The 12,462-nt window shown below is 31.7% G+C and overlaps 1 protein-coding gene across 9 annotated transcripts in view; it reads right to left on the bottom strand.

The window, feature by feature from the left end:
- The window catches only part of LOC143238650 (uncharacterized), a 368,402-nt gene that overhangs the window by 66,532 nt on the left and 289,408 nt on the right, over positions 1-12,462 (bottom strand). For 3 of the 9 annotated variants that reach the window (XR_013020706.1, XM_076479059.1, XM_076479066.1), the window contains exon 1: positions 10,118-10,236. The exons of 5 other annotated variants lie outside the window; for them this stretch is intronic. The gene's annotated coding sequence lies outside the window, so the exon portion shown is untranslated. Of the gene's footprint in view, positions 1-10,117; positions 10,237-11,987; positions 12,126-12,462 lie in introns of those variants that run through there. One more of the 9 variants, XM_076479065.1, reaches the window with a different exon arrangement.

Genomic DNA, 12,462 nt, shown 5'->3' with positions numbered 1-12,462 from the left:
TGTGGTTGACATGTAATCAAGATTACTCTATCCTAAAATTCAAAATAAGGTCCTGATTTCAATGGACAATTCCACTGTAAGAGATATTGCAAAGGAATTTAGTTCTCTGCCACTTCTGTTTTTTCAGCGATTATTGATGGAACACTTGTTCAGTACCAGATATATCTTGGCATTACATGTGATTCACATAAATAATTTGCAAGTCCCTGAAAATTATCTTCAAGAACAGGAGAAAAAATATACAGTGTTACCACTGATGTCTTAATGTGCCTCAATCTGTCCCTTCCTGGTTTTGTGGGTAAACATACGATGCTGCTGCAAGTGTTTTGGTCAGTGCTCTGATGTTTAGACTTTTTTTAGTCAAAAAAACAGTTACTATTTTCTATATCCATTGTGGTCCTCACTGTGTACATCTCGCTATTCAGGCAGCTTTTCTGTGATTTAGGAATCATTTCAGTGGGTTCAGGTGTTGGGGTATTTGTTTGGACTACCAAGAAAATCCAAGATAACGTTTGGAGCAATATCAAAATTCTGAGACTAATCTTATTCGCTGAAGTGAGGAAGGAATTGAAGTGCCTGGACATCTTTTTACAAAAAGAAAATAAACAATTGCTGGAATGTTTGCAAGAAAAAAAGGGAACCAAGGAAAGCTTTAGCAAAGAATGTCATAAAACAACAAGTTTAAACAACTCTTTAAATATCCAATCAGTTCAAAAGCCACAAATGAGAAAATCATCAAAGCACTCTACTGGTGAGGCTGTTGCACATGTACCAACATTTTCTTTGAAGTACTAAACATTGCTAGACGTAGTTGTACAGTTCAAAAAGTTGCTCGACCAAAGAGGCAAGCAGGCTCTTAAAAAAATTGGAGAAAGATAACCTGACTGGTTATGTTGACAATGTTGTAGACCAAACCCCGACTTAATGATAAAGCCATTACATTTGCATCTAGCCGTGTTCATCGAAAAATTACACTTAATACTTCAGCACTAAAGCTGCAAAAAGCTCAAGGGACATGTTGCCTGAGAACCAAGGCCTTTTTGATGAGATTGAAGCCCTTGTGATGTTAATCTTAATTGTCTTGGCTTTTTATTCCGAAGCTGAGAGGAGTTTGAGGGCTCTTAGAAGGATGAAAACCTGGTTTCGTAAATATATGAAACAAAGTCGCCTGAACAACGTAGTAGTTTGTCACATTTATCAAGGACAACTTGATTGTTTGGAAAAGAAAACACTTTGACAACAATTTATTGTTGTAAATGACCAGCGTAGAAATATTTCTGAATCTTGCTTTTAGAAAAACTAAGAAGTTTTTTTTATCTACTGATTAGGAAGGAAAATTTTAAGGCTAGTGATAAGATAAGTTATGCTATGGCGAAAGAAAAAAAAAGTATTATAAGGATTGCATTGTAATATGCTTCCTTCTAAAGGCAAATATTGTTATGCTTCTAATTGGGTTTTTTTCAATAAAATGGTTATTATTATTATTTGATATGTACACCAGAAGAGGAACTTTCATAACAAGGGGTTCATTCTTGATATTGCCATATTATGAAAATCCAAGTCGCAAAATTATTATTTATATAACTTATAGAAAATGAAGAATTTAATACATAGAAGTTTTATCTAATGCAACAGCCCAGATATTTATATAACATTAATTTTACACAATTCTTATTTTCACTCAAAACCTAACAGTAACATAATTTCATGTTTCTTGCGTTTTTCAAAAGCACTTTAACTGGATAATATTTTCAACTAGAGATTATATTCTATTACTCATTAAATCAGCCGTTTGATTTATTTTGTTTTTTTCGAATTACTCTATGTACTACTGATGTGTTATGGTCGTTTCAAAAGTTGTTTTGCTACCTAAGTGTTGAGCGAAGTGTAATAAAGCAAACTACTTCTGTCGAAAGTATTCAACTAGATTTTTGAAAGTGTTAAAAGATTGTTAATGTTGGTATATTATTATTCAGTTAATATTTTGTATTAATTTAAGACAAAATAACACAAAAATTAAAAAAGAAGATAACCATTTTATTTTTCTTTCTCACACACTCTTAATACCACAGTTTCACAGAATTCCCTCCTCCACTTTTGAAATGAAAATCTCCCCCTGGATGTCGCACAGCGTAGAAAGAATAAGTAGATAAGTATGCATATGTTATAAAATTTCTTAATTTACTTTTATTCACTTATTTTAATTTCTTTCGTTTGATCTTATTCTGATATTTAATGAATGTAATATTCCAATATCACGAAATATAACAAATAAAGCTATTTAATTACATACTAGAAACGTGTCAGTAGTTTTTTTTTTCACAAAACAATTACTTGTATAAAAGTGTTTAGATTATATTTGAATTATAGAAGTTTTCTTATGCCATACTTTTGTTTATATTCTTATCTTTGGATAATTATTTAGTTTATTTAACCAGCTTTGGTTGATTATGTAATTAAGGAAAAGAAAAACGTTCAGCTTAATTACAAATGATGTTATCTTTGTGGAGTACATCGAAGGCTAATGAATACACATTAATAAAGGAGAACCACTGAGAATTAATATTTTCAATTATATTATGATAAACAATAATTATTAATGTTTACTATTGTAATTTGTCTAATGGTTGTATGTTTCGAAACGACTATGTAATGAAACTTATTTAATAATCTTAATTTACATGTTATATTATGTATAAATATTGCATTCAGACTTACTGAACATTTCACTCCATTATTACAAGCGAAAATATGTGAATGGGGTTATAAGGGTTAACCACACACACATATGTTTTTGCTGTAACCTTAAAACAACAATTTGTTTTTTTAAGCATAGTTTAAAAATAGAAAAATACATTTGTCTATGTCATGTCAATGTTTTAGTGTTTGAATTGTATAATGTACGGTATATAAAATGCTTATTTCACAACTCGCAAAGTGCTATGTTAACAATGTAATTATTGGTTTTCTGTAACAACCAAGAAAAGAGTGAAAAACATTAGCCAGTTTCCCTTAAACTATAGATTTACAGAAACTGATTAGTTACTAAATTTTGCATCTGGTGTACATTTCAAAGTATCGTAAAATACAATCAATGTTTCATCAAACCAAAAATTGGAAATACCGTGTTTCTCCGAAAATAAGACAGGGTTTATATTAATTTTCACTCCAAAATATGACACTAGGGCTTATTTTCGGGGGATGTCTTATTTTGATATATTAAAAAAATGAAGTTACAAAGTAAAACTATTAAACTAACCATTTAAAATAAACTATTATTAAACTATTAAACTAACTGATTAATACTTAAACAAACTAATTAACTAACTATTAAACTAATTAATAAATTAATTTTTTTTATTTCTTTCCTCTTCCTGCCACTCTTAACTAGGGCTTATTTTAAGGGTAGGGCTTATATTAAAACTATCCCCAAAAATCACACTAGGTCTTATTTTATGGGTAAGTCTTATTATCGGAGAAACACGGTAGCTCTTTCACAACCTATTATTTTTACGTTAATACGTCGTGCCGTATTATTGTTGAAAAACGCGTGGCTTTTTCACATCGAAATAGTCACGCCTCTTAATGTCTTTGTTTACTATATTAATTTTCAGCTAACTTATGAAAATAAAACAGCATATAAGATTGACAATTCATTACAATGTCGTAGATAAGGATCATGAACAAGTGCTTTAGTAATTTCGTTAGCTATGACAAGTATTTTAAAATGCACAATTATACAAAAACTTCCTTTGGTAAACTTGTAGATGGTTTAAACCAATTTCATCGCCAAAGCACGAGGATATAAAAAAATCTTGGAGAAACATTTAATACCAAAGGGAAAATTATTGGTGCCTTCAATCCTGCAACCTCATTATCGGCAGTATTGATTTAGCAGCAGCAATCAACCTCCTAACGTTTCGTTGGGGGAGGAAATGGAAATGTGAATCGATCTGTTCATTTTTCTTACAGAACTCTATAAACAGAATTCCATGGACAACAAACTCTTTAAAAGTTGAAACAACTTTTTTGAGTGAAACAGCTTGTGATGATATAACGCAATTAAACACAATCTCTTCAACAGCTGGAAGTAAATAAATGACATTAAAGCAAAATGTGATTTTTTAAAATATTTTTAAGCCTACCTCAACATGATGTGAGAATTACATGAATATAAATAATATACACAATGATTTGTTTCGAAACTTTATGATATCTTAAATGCTGTATTTATACGAAGGCTATATACGCTAGTTCTCCATAATTTTAAAGTGATGAGCTGAAAAGGAAGGCAGCTAGTTACCATTACTCACTGCCAACTTTTGGATTACTATTCTTACACCTTATAGTAGATTCAGTCAGCAATATTGTAACGTAACCATGACTCCAAAGCATAGAGAACTATTTTATTGGGGGGGGGGTGGCAGAAATCAAGCCAACTTAATCACACACACTACTACCATTCAGCTGAGATTGACCTCATTGTATTTGAAAACAAAACATTAAAATATATATTTGTTTTATTTTACGTGCATATGTTTTTTACTTCTTAGGAATACTGTTTTAGAGTAATACAATAAACTTAATATATATTTTTAAATTACACATTAAAAATTATCAGCATAGTGTTCGGCACAACTTCATTAGACCTTTTTCACTACCAAGGAAGAGGACATTAATTCACATAAAACCCTTTAAAAACTCTTGTCTGTCTACCACTTTTAAATGTTTCAGTGTTCTCTTATTGGCTAATATTTTAAGGTTATATATATATATATATATATATATATGTCTGTAAGTCTATATTCTCAGTTGTATGTCTTGAACAACAGCCAAAACACATTCCTTTGTTATAAAAAACATAATTTTACACTTGCCACATTCAGCAAGTGCTAATATCATAAACAACTTGACTCATCATAATAATTCTTGGTTATTAATGCTGAATTCAGTAATTTGATATTACATTTAGAACTACTCATCAAAGCCTAAAGTTTGATATGTTTAGAAATATAAATATAATTAGAATGGAACATATAAAGTGAGTAAAATAATAACAATTTATTCCTGTATATTTCGCAGACATACTTTTTTTTCCGTTTTTGGTGAATGGGCGAAATTATGATTGATTGTGATGCAGAAAAAAATTATAAAGGAGCTATATTTTCAAAATACAACACTGCAAGAAAAATTCATTTACGATAATAGTAGATTCACTCTACTCATAATTATCACAAAGTTTACATGTGTGGATGCGTCTTAAACAGTTTTTATATCGTGACAAATATTGAGCTCTGTATTGTTGAATATTTTTAAATATAAATTGCCGTATTGTCTGCTAATCTTTACACTTTTAGAATTTCAAATTCTAGTGTCGTGAATGCATTGCTTTAAATATATATATTTTACTAAACACAATTATAGTATATGAAGTACACGCAATAATTTATGTCCAACTTTGATATGCAACTGATTTTTTTATATCAACCAGTGGCACAGCGAATATCTGCGAAATCATACTGCTAAAACTGGGTTTCGATACCTGTGGTGGGCAGCTCACAGATAGCCCACGGTGTAGCTTTCTACTTAATTCCAAATAATCAATTAATCCTTATATTATTTTAATAAACAAATACCGCATCAAATAAAACAATTTCAAAACATACAAAAATATATATACATAACATATTATTCTGGACATATAATGATTTAAACCATGTATTTCACATTACATTCCGTTCGATGAAACACTTACTCAATATAACAATAAGTTATGTATATACATTTTGTTCCGCATTAAACTTCTTGTTACCTTCATAATTTGGAATTGAAAATAGTGTTAAAGTTGCTTAAAACTAAAACTTGTAATTTTAAACGTGTTTCAGTCCTATTTCAGTTCTCTAGAAGGAGTTTAATGGAACAAGCTTAGCAAAGCAATGACCTTTTATCTTCATGGTTGAAAGTAAAGATTATTTTTTTATTGTGACTGAAACATTACACTTCTTTCAAACTCTGGAAGCATGCATAACGACATGCCTTTTTAAAGAAGGTATATAGGATAGGGCTCAAAGAATTAAGTCAGTCATTAGAATATTTTCTTGATGACAAGAAACCCACTTGAAATAAAAATGTATCCCGGAACAGCTGGTATGGGTATTAACACTTTTATTGATAAGGAGAGAACGACGTTTCGACCTTTCTAGATCATATTCAGGTAAAGAAAGAGAGTTCGAATGTGACCGTTGTCGAACATGTCTTAGGGACGAGAGTATAAACATGTACGGGATTGTAGGGAGCGTTGCAGTTGGATGTTATATTAATATTTATATCTATATTAATTAATATAGATATTAATATGTTCCTTTATATTGGTTTAATTTTGGTTTTAGTTATTGTATAAGTAGAGCTTATTTGATTTTGCGTTTGTTTATATTTGTTTCCCTTCCTAGTATTTGGGTGTTTTCTATGGTTATGTTGTGTATATTTCATTTGCAGTGTTGAAAAACGTGTGAAGATGTTTTTTATGTTATTTGAATCTAGTTTTCATTTCTATGCTTGTTTCTCCAATATAAAAGTTGTGACAGTTGTTGTATTGTATTTTATAAATTATGTTGGTGTTGTGTTTGTCAGTGTAGTTTTTACATAGTATGTACTTTAGTTTTGTATCTAATTTTTGAAAAATTTGGTGTTTACTGGAATGTTGTGTAATTTTTTTTCAAATGTTGGTTATTTTTTTGATGATGTCAGGAACATATGGTGTGCAGCAGTATAATATCTTGTAGTTTGTTGCATCATGGGATTTATTGTTGTTTGTTTGTTGTTGGTCTAGGTGTGTGCGTATAATTTTTTCCAAGTTTGTTGATGTTGATGAAGTTTTGTTTTGTTTTGTTGACTTAATCGTTAATTTTATTGGGTGAGCATAGTTTTGAAGCTGTGCTTATTTCGTTTCTTAATATGTTGAGGTTTTCGTTTTGTTGCATGTGCTGAGTCCAAGGGAATGTATAATCCAGTATGGATGATTTTTCTGCAAATTTCTATTTTGAATTGTGCATCACTTCCAGTGATTTTGAGGTTAAAAATGTTGTTTAACTAGTTTTCTCCTGTTTACAGGTGAACTTAATGTTGGGGTGTATAGAGTTAGAATATTATATTCCTAAATGTCCAAAGGAGAACTAAGCATCGTGAAAATGAAAGGAATGCAAGAAAGAAGTCCAATAACATAACCTACTTGACCTAAAAATGAATAATAAATCTCTATAGGTAACTTTGTTCATGTCTGTGTTTGTGTTTTCTTATAACAAAGCCGCATCGGGCTATCTGCTGAGTCCACCAAGAAGAATCGAGTCCCTGATTTTAGCATTGTAAATTCGTAGACTCACCGCTGGTACAGCTGGTAATTTTGTTCTTGCTATCAGCCTGTGGCATTTTCCCTTGTAAATAATTTGTTCCAGTTAAATTTGATATGTATACTGAGTTTAAGCAATGAGGTACATACGAAAATAGGTTAATGCAATCTCGTGTTAAATTATTGAAAAATAAGTTAATTCTATTTTTGTTATATTCGGAACAATAAAGATGCAGTGACAATATCTTTCTCAGAGCATTGCTCTCGAGGTTTTACTTATAATGTATTGTTTAAAAAAATATTAGAATGTATAATGGTAAGAGTTCTAGCAATAACAACAAAAACATTGTACGCACACTAGATGTGCTTCCGCATTGTCCCCAAGTAAATAAAATCAAAATTAAGAGTAAGAAATATTTCTGTTTCATACTTTTAAAGTTCACATGTCTTACCATGTTGGCCTGGCATGGCCTAGCGCGTTAAGGCGTGCACTTAGTAATCTGAGGGTCGCGGGTTCGCGCCCGAGTCGCGTCAAACATGCTCGCCCTCCCAGCCGTGGGGACGTTATAATGTGACGGTCAATCCCACTATTCGTTGGTAAAAGAGTAGCCCAAGAGTTGGCGGTGGGTGGTGATGACTAGCTGCCTTCCCTCTGGTCTTACACTGCTAAATTAGGGACGGCGAGCACAGATAGCCCTCGAGTAGCTTTGTGCGAAATTACAAAACAAACAAACTTACCATGTTGTAATTTATAGAGCGCATAATTATTCTCGTGATTCACAGCATGCGTACGTTTAACTTACGTCACGACAGTACAAATTGCAACGTTAAGCGTTTCTTATGAGACTTTACTGTCAACCGACTGACTGACATACAACAGAAGTGTATAGTTGTGAGTGATTAAAACATTTGGCTCCACCACGCGGCCTTCCGTTCACCTTCTGGGAATTTAAAATGTAAAACTAGACACTAGCATTGGTTTAATGCTCCTATCATTTATTCTTAGCTCATGCAGGCTTTTCTCAGTACTTTTCAACTAATTCATAACGTATTCATATCAGTTTATCAGATATCATGTTTAATGGGGGAACAAAATTTCTATTAATTTTATAAGGTTGAAAAAACATAACATTAGTAGTGAAAATAAACACTAAACTCTACGACACTTTTCACTATAGAACTTTGTCATTTATATGCTTACTACTTATGTTAGCAGTGTTATGTAGTCTAGCTTTCCATAAAGAGTTTTGGTACTGAGTAAAAGATTGGTTTAATACTACTAATAATAATAATAATCTGGTACAGCCAAAGCATTTTTGATTTGCTAATATACACTGTTGTTACGGTGAATGTATTTTGGATTAGTTAACAGGGAATTGTTTGAAATTCTCACCACTTTAGTTATGACGCTTCACAAACATATATACACTTCTCCAGCGTCGACGTCTAGAAGTGCATAAGTTATGTCTAATATCATATCCAATATTCATGTTTTCTGATCATTTATTATCGAACGTTGTAAAAAACATACCAAACGTGTAGTCATTACAATCTTCCCAAAATGCTTCAGATCGCAACTAGTATTTGTATAAAAGTGTTTAAGCATATATGTGAAAATTAAACTAAATTATTAACTTGAAAGTGTTCTAAAATGTCAAGATAATATTTTTAATGCCAAGAACGATGTATCACTGTTCTCGCTTACTGCCTCTTAGCTAAGCTTTCAGCGTAGACGTGATCACGTGACTGATACAACTGAACGGGCTTTCATTTCCACCCAACCGACTATTCATATATTGTACGCGATAAAGTTAGAATCTTCACACAAGCGTAAAGAGGCATGTGAGGAAAAATAGAAATGAATATTAGTAAGCCAGTGAAATATTTATCTATGACGATTAAATTGATGCGAAAACTAAGCAAAGTGATATTGCCAGTAGTCTGGAGGGCTGTGTATTTGAAGTTTCCGGTGCATAAGTATATTATTATTTTACAAGATTAACACAAAATAAGTTTTGGTATAAAGACAAATGTATAACCTATAACTCAGTAGTTAAGTATAAAGGAATAACACTTGGTATATTCATGTGTGTATTTAGAGATTACAGCGATATGTCTCCGGATTTACAACGCTAAAATCAGGGGTTCGATTCCCCTCGGTGGGCTGAGCAGATAGCCTTTGTGGCTTTGCTAAAAGAAAAACACACAAAAAAAAACACACACGTATTTAGAGAAAAACAACAATATAGGAGTCGCTGCAACGTAACCTTGAAATATTATAAGTTTATTTCGTTTTCAGAACACAGTAGCCTCAATACAAGAATCCATATATTATCATCGCTTTTAGTCTACTTTTCCAACAGACTCTAGACCAAGTAAGGCCATTATGAATAACTTCCATAAGCCATTCGACTTTTGTTAGCAATCTACATATGTCAGAACTAAAATCTAACCCAAGAATGAATCGAGTTAATTCCATACACGGTTCGTATTAGGTGTGTGGGAAACCCATAAAACACAAAATCAGAGTACACTAACTCATTAGTTTAATATTCTCGTTTTAGCGATATTTTCAGCCATAACCATAATAGCATCTCACTAGTTCTTACAGCTTAGAAGGTTTAAGCTAGTTTAAATCTACTTAAGAATGAAAAACAACCATGAAAATAAATGATAAAGAATAAAAATATATGACATATATATATATAAATCAAACTTTCTAATCAGTGCTGTTAATATTAATAAAGGAAGAGCATAAGAGAAGACACTTACAAAGCTAGTGTTTGTCTCATGTACTATCTCCTACTCCTTTCTTTCTGAAAAGCATAACATCAGTAGACTGTCTAGTGACCCATAAATCCCATAAAACGGCTCCGACAGTGTAAGTTTTCTGCATCGTAACATTTGAGATATGTTGCTACGATACATGTTAGTATAGAAGGGGGTAGCCAGACGTTACAAATAATGCGCCAAAAAAAGTGTTTATCAAACGTATAAAATAAAAATTTCAATGAATAATACCATCGTGACATAAACAGCAAAAATATTAATACTCCAAATAAAATAATCAGATTAATTGTAATAAAGAGAACAACCACTCACCAAACGTAGTGTGAGCTATGTCCAACATACAATATCAAACACATCATCAGTGATACGCGTTAAGTAATGTTGAACATGACGTTTTAGTCAAATATTCATTACAGGGATTTGTAAAAATCTTATCAAGTGACTGCTGAAGTTTAAAACCGCCTAGCTGGTGTTCAGAGAACTCTACTCACAATCTGAGGGTCGCAGGCTAGAACGCCGTCATTGAATATACTTACCCTTTCAGCTTTATAATGTGAACGTAAAAGAGTAGCCCATTGTTACGTATTATAATTTATCTCAGAAGAATCTCTAATTTATTGTGTTACATAATACAATTGGAAATGGTCTGAAACTATTTGAATTTAGAAGTTAAGTAAATGTCGAGATGTATTCAACTTATGATATTTGCCAACAAGATTGCCACACACAGTTTTCTTTCTTAACACAAATATATTTTAATATACAAACAATAATACAATTTATAATAATGGTTATTACAAATAATAATTTATATACAAAATTTTTACAATCTTACAAATAATATTGAGTCTCCTATCTGTTCCAAAAATTCCTTTACTTTGTATCGAGACTTCATGATGAGGGAATTAATTTCAAATTGACATCCACACAAGTTACTTAACCGATAGCTAGCGAGCTACTCATTGATCACACGCGAATTTTTGGAGTTGAAGTTATATATTGTCTTCCTATATATACTAATGTCCGATGGAAATTTGCTGAAGTTAAATTTTTAATGTTCGAAATCTGTAAACGTTCCTGGTCGATATATGAAAGTTTCAGATTAACAAGCGTTAATTACAGCTATAGTTTTCAAAGTTTATTGAATGCCAACTGTAACAAACCAATAATATATACTGTCTCTTCGCTCATTGTGTTCGTTAATTTTATAAGCACGGATCGATGTTCTAGAAATTTAAATTTACACAACTATATTGAAGATCACGAGTATTTACATACATACATAGTACATTACCTTCTAGAATATTCTACAACTAGAGTGAATAGATGGGAATATCGCAATATAGATTTAACATTGAAAGTTACATACATTTCTAAATTTATATTTAACTGAAAGAAACATCGATAATAAAATAAATGGACAATAGTAAATCCGTCACACTATCACTTCTAGCCGCCCAGTGCCACAGCGGTAAGTTTACGGACTCCCACCGTTAAAAACTAGGTTTCGATACCAGTGGTGGGTAGAGCACATATAGCCTATTATGTAACTTTGCGCTCATTTCCAAACAAGCAATTCAACCATCTGTATCATTTCTAAATTAGAGACAGTTAACACAAATAGCCATCGAATAGCTTTGGGCGAAATTGTCAAAACAAACAAAAGTTCTTATGCTAATCCAGAATTACTAAATATAATTTCAAAGGTAGTTGGGGCAACTTTTTTCATAAATCTTTTGCTTTCCGTTTTTCACAATTTCTACGCAGAACACTAAAGGAAAATCCTGCTTATAGCTGTCACTAAGTCTTAGCTTACAAGGGGGAAAGAAGGAAGACAGCTAATAATACTTACTGCAAACTCTTTGACGACTCTTTTTTATGGTTAAATGAGGGCATATTTTCATCAATCTTATGGCGTACCCATGGTCCCATACGTCAATATACCTTTCTGGTGCTATAAAAGTATGCAGACACTTTAATCAGCAAAAACACTTCATTCTACATTTTCTACTACTCAAGCATCTGATAAAAGACGCTTAATATATTTTAGAGTTTCGAAAAGACCTATTGCGTTGGTTAAAAACAGCACACATTGAAATTCATAAAAAACAGCTCTGATAAACACGTCATTGTTGACTGGTTACTTACAACTACATGAAATTTCTAAAGCGATTTAAATAAAGTTGAAATAAAAGGCGAATGTAGTTTGATATCGAATTTCTGACACAAAAGGTAAAATGTGTGAAAGCTCTTGATTCGTAAACTAGAAATTGTAGTCCTACCTCAGAGCAGTTATTTTTTTATGAATTCTTTACCAACTTTTAATA

This window comes from Tachypleus tridentatus, chromosome 13 (assembly GCF_004210375.1).
Source record: "Tachypleus tridentatus isolate NWPU-2018 chromosome 13, ASM421037v1, whole genome shotgun sequence".
In the NCBI taxonomy this organism is placed as follows: Eukaryota; Metazoa; Arthropoda; class Merostomata; order Xiphosura; family Limulidae; genus Tachypleus; species Tachypleus tridentatus.
This window is presented reverse-complemented; position numbering and strand designations above follow the sequence as displayed.